Source organism: Solanum lycopersicum, chromosome 10 (assembly GCF_036512215.1).
Source record: "Solanum lycopersicum chromosome 10, SLM_r2.1".
In the NCBI taxonomy this organism is placed as follows: domain Eukaryota; kingdom Viridiplantae; phylum Streptophyta; class Magnoliopsida; order Solanales; family Solanaceae; genus Solanum; species Solanum lycopersicum.
The window spans coordinates 51086736-51098193 of NC_090809.1; positions in this window are offsets into that span (position 1 = coordinate 51086736).

Below are 11458 nucleotides of genomic sequence, written 5' to 3' on the forward strand. Positions count from 1 at the left end.
TTAAATTACAAAGTTAGTGGTTTAGTATTAATAACTCAATTACTTGGGGGTTAAAACAGGTAACCTTGAGTTAAATTAGTGGGTTACTATTGCCATCTTTTATACTTAATTATATGATAATTAGGGTAAAAGAAAGAGGGTTTAAATAAGAAAAATAGAAAAAACAAAGAGAGAAAGAGGATCGAACGAGAAAGAGGAGAAACGAGAAGAAGAACAAAGCGTGGGGAACTTGCTTGCTTGATCACTAATCTTCGATTGAGGTAGGTTATGGTTTTTATGCTATTCGTAGTAAACTCTTAATAGCGAATGATATGTATTGGGTAGTGTTGTAAACCCTTCTATATGCTTAATTGTATGCTTGCATGAATGTGATTATGTAATTGTGATAAAATAAGCATGATGAGACTATTGAATCCTAAATCTTGAAAAAACCTCTTTGTTAATGATGATGCCTTAGTATGAAGGAAGGCTTGATGAACTAAAGTAATGATATTGATGATGCCTTAGTATGAAAGAAGTCTTGATCAATTAATAGAATGAGATTAGTGGAGCGGGTGTCACGAACCGACACGTAGAATTAGGGGATCGTGTGTCACGAACCGACACGTAGAATTAGGGGATCGGGTGTCACGAGCCGACACGTAGAATTAGGGGATCGGGTGTCATGAATCGACACGTAGTATAAGGGGATCAGGTGTCACGAACCGACACGTAGAATTAGGGGATCAGAGTGTCACGTTCCGACACCAGGATAGTATGATAAGGATTAGAGTGTCACGTACCGACACAAGAGGAATAAAGATAATGAATCTTGAAATTATGCTAATAAATTCGAATGAAAAGAACCTATTTCCCAAATGATATGATATGGGGGCTTGAGTCCTCATGAGTGTTCTTGACGTTATTTATCAAAGATTCGTGTACATGTTGTTGCTACAGATTGAGTATTGTTGTTGATTTATGATATTATCTGATATATACTGTTTTCTATTTTGAGTTGGCTGATGATATCTACTCAGTACCCATGTTTTGTACTGACCCCTACTTGTATGTTTCTTTCCTTGTTATTTGTGGAGTGCAGCAAACGTGCCGTTGTCTTCAACTCAATCGCAACTCTAGCCAATCTTCATTACACCGGATTTCAGGGTGAGCTAATGCTTCTAGCTTGGACTGGGTCATCCTCTTCATGTCTTGATGCCTTGAACTTCCGGCATGGACTAGCTTTTACTTATTTTAGCCTCTTAGATACTCTTAGTTTTAGTAAATTGAGATAGATGTTCTTGTGATGATGACTTCCAGAGTTTGGAGATATTAATTGATAAATTTTAGAAGTTGTTAATTGATTTCGTTAATGAGTTTTAAGTCTTTTGCATTATTTTCTGTTTATTATTGGTAAATGATTGGGGTTTAGATTGGTTGATTCGCTCACATAGAAGGATAAATGTGGGTGCCACTCACAACACGATTTGGTCGTGACACAATATTTGGAAGTGGATGTATACTTATGTCCTTGTCACATAAACCTACCATTTTCTAAATGTACATGTTGCAGGTTCTTTGAGAAAAAAATTGAGGTACTACCTATGTTGTTGTTGTTGATAATGATAATTTCTTATGGACAAATTAATTTCTACCATATATGTGAACATTTTGTCAACACAACCTCAAAATTTTTCTAAAAAAGCACGTAACATGTCTGTTTGAAAAATGATAGGTTGATTGAATCTGTAAACATGCCAACATTGACATGTGGTTCTACCTTCTCTAAACATATATTTTGCGTAATTGCTTGATCATTAGTATGTTACTCCTTAGATATTGAAATGTTTTAACATTGTATTACTTTTTTTTATCACGAGTCATTTATAATGTTATTATTTTACTTGTAGTTTTTATGAAACAAGATTTTCCTTTCTAATTACCTTCATTTGTTTATATTGCCACGTTTTGATACTAAAAAGGTTGATTTTTAGAAGAATAATATCTTAATCTTTATTTAGAATACAAAGTTTCAATGATAAAGACAACACATTGATATATTACCAATCTTCAAACAATGCCAATTTAGCTTTCAAAATGAATTTATTATATGTACCATGTACATAAAAAGAATACAGGTTGCATATCACTCTAAGGAGGATTGCAGGATTTATTTTGATTCTTTGGGTCATGCACGTTGAAAGTATTTTGATAGTTCTTTTGACAAATATGTTTTCTATTCGCGCTTCGTTTTCTAAATATTCATTTTTCATATGCAAGATGTAATTTTCAATTAGTTGTTCATCGAACTCTCTTCTTATTGAACGATTTGACTTTCATAAGGAAAGTTGTTATTAAGATCAATTACTAATAGCAAACGATCTTAATAATATATTAAAATTATCTATTTCATATGGATCAACTAGAAGATAACTCATTTTAAGATAAACAACATATTTGAAAATAACTTGCATGCGTAAGAAAATATTTTAAAAATAAGCATGAAAATAAAAAAATACATGCCAAAATAAATATCAATACACGTCCAATGCCCATAAGCCAATACAACATGTTACATTCTACATTCTTCTTTGGAACATTAATAAATGCACATTCTTTTTTTACACTTGATACGTGCGATAAATTTATCACGATGATCAAATTTATGTGATCCACTGACTTATTTGAAGACATATTAGAATGTCTTAGCAGTGCAATATATACCACCAAACCTTTGTAACAGAAGTCTCTTGTTTTTCATGTTGCTGGAATAAGCTTGTCTAATAATAAAAAAACAATCCTTTTATTAATATTAAAATATTAAGACATTTGTTAAATAAGTTAATAAAAATGAATATTTTTTTATTTTCAAAATTCATAAGTATAATAGTAACATTCTAAATGAATCAACAATAAAAAATAGAGTATGGTTTTAAATTGTTTCAATTGGAAAAAGTATAATAGTGATTAATTGATTACACCAGAATACATATATTTTAAGAAGCTATACTTAGAAGTGGATGTAGACTTATGTCCTTGTTGAATTAAACCTGCCATTTTCTAAATGTACATGTTGCAGGTTCTTTGAGAAAAAATTGAGGTCTTACCTATGTTGTTATTGTTGATATGATAATTTCCGATGGACAAATTAATTTCTATCATATATGTTTTGGTCCACATGACATCTGATGTTTTCTAAAAGAACATATAACATGTCCATTTGAAAAATGGTAGGTTGATTGAATCAGTATACAAGACAACATTGACATGTGGTTCTAACTTCTCTAATCATGTAATTTGTGTAATTGCTTGATCATTACTACGTTCTTAGATATTGAAATGTTTTAACATTGTATTACTTTTTTTTATCACGGGTCATTTATAATGTTATTATTTTACTTGTAGTTTTTATGAAACTATGATTTTCCTTTCTAATTACCTTCATTGGTATATATTGCCACATTTTGATACTAATAAAAGTTGATTTTTTGTTGTTGTTAGACAAGCTTACTCAAGCTGAATATGAGAAACATATGGGAAGAGAGTCCTAAAAATAGAAGAATAATATCATGATCTTTGTTTAGAATACAACGTTTCAATGATAAAGACAACACATTGATATATTGTAACCAATCTTCAAACAATGCCAATTTAGCCATCAAAATGAATTTATTATACGTACCATGTGCAAAAAAAGAATGCAGGTTCCATAGAACTTAAAGAAGGATTGTAGGATTTATCATGATTCTTTGGGTCATGAACGTTGAAAGTATTTTGATAGTCCTTTTGACAAATATGTTTTCTTTTTGCGCTTCATTTTTTAAATATTATATTTTTCATATGCAAGTTGTAATTTTCAATTAGATGTTCATATTAAATTAATTATCTTCTAATTGAACGATTTAACTTTCATAAGGACAACAATTATTAGGATCAATTACTAATAGTAAACGATCTTAATAAAATATTAAAATTATATAAATCATATAGATCAACTAGAAGATAACTCAATTTTAAGATAAACTAAAAAATTTGAAAATAACCTTCATGCTTAAGAAAAATATTTTTAAAACAAGCATGAATATAAAAAATACATGCCAAAATAAATATCAATACAATTCCAATGCGCATAAGCCAATAAATCATTTTACATTCTACATTACTCCTTGGAACATTAATAAATGTTCATTCTTTTTTTATTACACTTGATACGTGCGATAAATTTATCATGATAACCAAATTTATGTGATCCATGTACTTATTTGAAGACTTATTATAATGTCTTAACAGTGTAGTATATACCACCAAAACTTTGTAACCAAAAATAATGATTCAAATATTTTTATTATGTTCTAGAAGTCTCTCTTTTTTCATGTTGCTTGAATAAGCTTGTCTAATAATAAAAAATAATCATTTTATTAATATTTAAATATTAAGACATTTTTCAAATAAGTTAATACAAATGAATATTTTTTTATTTTAAATATTCATAAGTATAATAATAACATTATAAATGCCTCAACGATAAAAAATAGAGTATATTTTTAAATTATTTTAATTGGTAAAAGTATATTAATGATTAATTGATTACACCAAAATACATATATTTTAAGAAGCTATACTTAGAAGTGGATGTAGACTTATGTCCTTGTTGAATTAAACCTGCTATTTTCTAAATGTACATGTTGCAGGTTCTTTGAGAAAAAAAATTGAGGTCTTACCTATGTTATTATTGTTTATAATGATAATTTCTGATGGAAAAATTAATTTCTATCATATATGTTTTGTCCACATGACCTCAATTGTTTTCTAAAAGAACATATAACATGTCCATTTGAAAAATGGTAGGTTGATTGAATCAGTAAACAAGACATCATTGACATGTGGTTCTAACTTCTCTACACATGTAATTTGTGTAATTGCTTGATCATTAGTACGTTCTTAAATATTGAAATGTTTTAATGTTGTATTATCATTTTTTTCTTATCATGAGTCATTTATAATGTTATTATTTTAATTGTAGTTTTTACAAAACAAATATTTTACTTTCTAATTACCTTGATTGGTATATATTGCCACATTTTGATAGTGATAAAGGTTGATTGTTTTTGTTGTTAGACAAGATTATTCAAGCTGAATATGAGAAACATATGGAAAGAGAGTCCTGGAAATAAAAGAATAATATGTGAATCTTTGATTAGAATAGAAAGTTTCAATGATAATGACAACACTACTGATATATTATAACCAATCTTCAAACAATGTCAATTTAGCCATCAAAATGAATTTATTATACGTACCATGTGCAGAAAAAGAATGCAGGTTCCATAGAACTCAAAGAAAGATTGCAGGATTTATCATGATTCTTTGGCTTATGTACGTTTAAAATGTTTAGATATTCCTTTTGACAAGTAGGTTTTCTTTTCACGCTTCATTTTTTTAATATTATATTTTTCATATGAAGCTTTAGTTTTCACTTAGTTGTTCATATTAAACAGAATCTCTTCTAATTGATCAATTTGATTTTCATAATGAAAAGTTGTTATTAGGATCAATTACTAGTTGTAAATGATCTTAATAATATATTAAAATTATACAAAACATATTGATTGACTAGAAGAGAACTCCTTTTAAGATAAACAACTAATTTGAAAATAACTTGCATGTGTTAAATAAAATATAAAAACTTATGTATGAAAATAAAATATACGTGCCAAAATGAATATCGACGCACTTTCAATGCCACAACACAGTACATCATGTACATCACTCCTTAGAACGTAATGATTGTGCATTCTTTTTTTGTACTTGATACGTATTACGATGACTTAATTTTATGGGATTGACTGACTCATTTGAAGAATTATTATAATGTCTCAACAGTGTAGTATATATCACCAAAAATTTGTAACCATATAACAATGATTCAAATTCATATTCCATTTTATAGAATACTCTATTTCTTCATTTTGCCGAAGTAATCTTGTCTAATAATAAAAGATAATCCTTTTATTAGTATTAAATTATGGAGACATTTGTCAAATAATTTAATAAAAATGGATATTATTTTATTTAATAAAAAATTACAAGTACTATAACATTCTAAATGACTCAATGAAGAAAAAAGAGAGTACTATCTAATTTCCTATTTTATTCGAATAAGGCGAAACGACATGGTGATTAGAAAAATAATTAGTTAATTAAAATTTTATGAAATATAAATAATAGATGAACTTTAAAAGTAATCTCCATCTAATTTTAGGGAAACAAGAAATTCAATTATATGATTCCCGAAACATTAGATTCGAGTTCAGGTTATGTCGAAGGGAATATGTTTAGAATTTTTTTAAATTTTTTTATCGACCAACTTTGACCTATGATATGACAAACATTATCTAAAATAATTCAATGCACTAGAAACATTACCGGAAGTAAATAGCTTTAAACAAAATATAATCCTAATAAAAGCAAAGCAGAATTAGAGCAATCAGAGAGTTACCAATCATAGAATAAATAATTTTTTTAACTAAAACATATATTTTAATCAAGGAAATAACACTTCAAAGAAAGAAAAATTATTGAGAAGTGAACACTTACCAAGTCAAATCTTGAAGCGTGACTAGTGGTGAAACTTGTTGGTGGTAGTAGGAATTTGCCGGATAGATTTGGAAATATTAAGCACGCCACCATGGTTCGTGGTTTGTTGAAGTGTCGTTGTTCGCCGGGATGAAGGGAAAAATGGTGTGGGTTTGGTTTAGCTTAGAGCTTCGAGTACTATGGTGACCTGTAAAACAAGTAGAAAAACGAAAATGAGGGAAAGGGGTAGGGGGTTCGGACGATGGTCACTTATTTTTTATTATTCAGGTTTATCGGAGCTAAGAGCTCCTCGCCGGAGTTTGTGATGGAGGTCTATTTCGATCTGGATGTGTTTGCTGCTGGTTAGAGTTGCAGTAGCGTGGAAGTATTTTGGTTCTTTCCGGTTGATTTTCGGTTGTGGAGAAAGGAAGACTATGCCTGGTTTCTTGTTCGCTTCTGTCGGACAGGAAGAATAGTTTGTGTTTGGTTGGCGGCTGTGAAAGTGTCACGACCCAAAATGAGCCGCGAGTGGCACCCACACTTATCCTACAATGTGAGCGAACCAACCAATCTAAACCCCAACATTTCCATTATAATCAACAGAAAATAATGCGGAAGACTTAAAACTCAATAATATAACCAATAAATAACTTCTAAATTTATCAATTACTATCCCCAAAATCTGGAAGTCATCACCACAAGGACATCTATCCTCGAATTACTAAATCTAAGAGTATCTAAGAAGCAAAAATAACATAACAGCTAGTCCATGCCAGAACTTCAAGGCATCAAGACGTGAAGAAGAAGATCCAGTCCAAGCTAGAAATAATAGTTCACCCTGAATTCTAGTTTGATGAAGACTGGCTAGAGTTGCAGACAAGTTGAAGACGATGGTACGTTTGCTGCACTCCACAAATAACAAAGAGAAAACATACAAGTAGGGGTCAGTACAAAACACAAGTACTGAGTAGATATCATCGGCCAACTCAAAATAGAAAGCAATATATATCAGATAATAACATAAAATCGACTACAATATTCAACAGATAACAACAACAAGTACCATAACCATTGGCCACAACTCAAGCACATCTATGAGGACTCACGCCTCCACACTATACTCTTTTGGGAAATAGGTTCTTTAAATTTAGTATATTAACATAATTCAAGATTCATTCTTTTTACTATCCTGATGTCGGAACGTGACACTCCGATCCTCCTCGTACTATCTTAGTGTCGGCACGTGACACCCGATCCACTACTACTGTCCTGGTGTCGGAACGTGACACCCGATCCATTACTACTATCTTGGTTTCGGAACGTGACACCTGATCCACTACTTCTATCCTGGTGTCGGAACGTGACACCCGATCCACTAATACTATCCTGGTGTCGGAACGTCACACCCGATCCATTAACCTCATTCTTTTAGTTCATAAAGACTTCTTTTATACCAAGGCATCATCATTAACAGAGAGGGTTTTAGGTTTAAGCTTCACAACCTCATCTTTCCAACCATTACAATTACATAATAACATCATGCAAGCATACAATTTAAGCATATAGAAGACTTTACAATACTACCAATACATATCATTCGCTATTAAGAGTTTACTATGAAATAGCATAAACCATAACCTACCTCCATCGAAGAATCGTGATCAACAAATCTGCTTCTCCAATGCTTTGCTTTCCTCTTAGTTTCTCCCTCTCTCGCTTGTTCGTTCCTCTTCTGTTCCTTCTATATTTCCTTATTCCAACTCTTTTCTTTTACCCTAATTATCATATAATTAAGTATAAAAGATGGTAAAAGTAACCCACTAATTAATTCAAGGTTATCTCCTTTAACCCCCAAGTAATTGAATTATTAACATTAAACCACACTAACGGATCTGTCCCAGGCTTGGCCAACGTTACAGTTTTTGCATTACAATCTAAGATTGAAAAATTTGGAGAAAGCAAAGTCATACCCCGAATTACATCGAAATCAACCATTTCTAGGATAGCCAAGTCTATATGAGTATTACTCCCCACAAAAGTCACAAGACAAGACCTATACACCTTTTCAACTATCACAGACTTACCACCGGAGTAGAAACACGAATAGGCATGTCAAGAAATTCACAATTTAATTTAAGACCAGTAGCAAATGAGGAAGATACATATGAATATGTAGATCCAGGATCAAATAATACAGAAGCCATGCAATCACAAACCAAAAGATTACCTGTGATAACAACATCAGATGTCTCCGCTTCGGACCTCCAAGGGAAAGCATAACAATGGGTCCTATCACCTGTCTGCCTGTTGCCCCTACCATTTTGCGCTGCAGTAGTTCCAGTTTGCCCGTCACCCCGGCCGTTTTTGTGAGCACCATTACCTCGGCCACCATGTCCTCCAGAATAGCGGCCTCTTCCATGACCACCTCTACCTCTTACTATTGGGGATCTGTAACTCTGTTTTGGACAATACCTCTTAATATGTCCAGTCTCCCCACATCCCTAACACTCTCTGGGTTCAAGCATAGGTCTCTGTGAGAACGACGGAGTCTGGGTATAACTTCAAAACTCAGAGAAATATTGACCAGTCTGCGGTAGACCCCTAGCTACAGCCTATAGTGAAGACTGAATTTGTCGTGCTAGGTAACCTCCTGAACCCTGTCCTCTGGAGTAAGAACCATTAAACTCGCCTCCCTAACGAAACTTCATAGAGGTCGATGCCATGGTGAAGTCGACTAGCTTTACTCCCTCCACTTCTATCAAAAAATCTACCACCTCCTGAAAGGATTTTGCTGCAGCAGCTACCTGTAAGGCTGAAATCTATAAATATGACCTCAACCCCTTCACAAAACAGCGAATCCTCTCTTGTGGACTAAAGCAAATCTGGGTGTCATACTTGGACAATGCACGAAACCTAGCCTCATACGCAGTAACCGACATCCTGCCTTGCTCTAGGCTCATGAACTCATCTCTCTTCCTATCCCTCAAAGTCCGGGGTATATACTTCTCCATAAACAAGCTAGAGAATGATAACCAAGTCATAGGTGGTGCCTGTGCTTGTTGATACTCAACATACGATCGCCACCACATTTTGGCATTTCCCTGAAATTGATAGGTTACTAACTCAACACCGAATCGTTCCACTATGCCCATCTTATGTAGTAACTCATGACAATCAACCAGAAAGTAATAGGCATCCTCAGATTCAGCACCCTTGAAGACTGGAGGTTTCAATTTCAAGAACTTACTGAAAAGTTTGTGCTGATCAATTGTTATTATAGGCCCTGTAGTCAACCGAGGAAACATTCCTATATCCAATGGGGCATCCATGCGGGGAGCCACAACAGCTGCATGTTGTACTCCCAGAACATGAGGTGCTGGTGCAGAAAACACTGGAGGTGTCTGGCCCTGATCAGATAACCCGCTAAGATAAGCAAGAACCTGATTTATCATCTCTGGGTAGGTTGGGGTGGTAATTTCTCACTCTGTACTTGTTCATTCTCCCCTTCCTCACCCTCTCTTAATACATCCGTAATCGGTGGAGGGGTCACCGCCCTAGAACTAAATGGGCCAGGTGCTTGTCCTCTTCCTCTAGAGGAAGTCCTCCCGCGACCTCTACTGCGGCCTCTTGCCACTGCTCCTCTTCGAGCTACAGTCCCAGTGGTTTGCTCAGATGCATCTTGTCTTGAAGGTGTTTGTGTTGGCGTAGTTGTTCCTCTAGTTCTAACCATCTGCGAAATAGAGTGAAGATGGTCAGATACCAATTTGTATCACCTAGATACCAGTTGGATCCAACTAATAGCACGAAAGAAAGAAAGAATGGAATTTTCCTAAAGTCCTATAGCTTCTCAAGACTCTACTAGACTCATTCTTGTGTGATGAGACCAACAAACCTAATTCTCTGATACCAAGTTTTTCACGACCCAAAACGAGCCGCGAGTGGCACCCACACTTCCTACTATGTGAGCGAACCAACCAATCTAAACCCCAACATTTCAACTATAATCAACAGAAAATAATGCGGAAGACTTAAAACTCAATAATATAACCAATAAATAACTTCTAAAATTTATCAATTACTATCCCCATAATCTGGAAGTCATCACCACAAGAACATCTATCCTCGAATTACTAAATCTAAGAGTATCTAAGAAGCAAAAATAACTAAACAGCTAGTCCATGCCAGAACTTCAAGGCATCAAGACGTAAGGAAGAAGATCTAGTCCAAGCTAGAAACAATAGCTCACCCTGAATTCGTGTGTGATGAAGACTGACTAGAGTTACGGATGAGTTGAAGACGACGGTACGTTTGCTGCACTCCACAAATAACAAAGAGAAAACATACAAGTAGGGGTCAGTACAAAACACAAGTACTGAGTAGATATCATATGCCAAATCAAAATAAAAAGCAATATATATATCAGATAATAACATAAAATCGACTACCATACTCAACAGATAACAACAAAAAGTACCATAACCATTGGCCACAAGTCAAACACATCTATGAGGACTCACGCCTCCACACTATACTCGTTTGTGAAATAGGTTCTTTAAATTGAGTATATTAACATAATTCATGATTCATTCTTTTTACTATCCTGGTGTCGGAACGTGACACTCCGATCCTCCTCATACTATCCTGGTGTCGGAACGTGACACCCGATCCACTACTACTATCCTGGTGTCAGAACGTGACACCCGATCCACTACTACTATACTGGTGTCGGAACTTCAAATCCGATCCACTACTACTATCCTGGTGTCAGAACGTGACACCCGATACACTAATACTATCCTGATGTCCGAACATGACAGCCGATCCATTAACCTTATTCTTTTAGTTCATCAAGCCTTCTTTTATACCAAGGCATCATCATTAACAAAGAGGGTTTTAGGTTAAA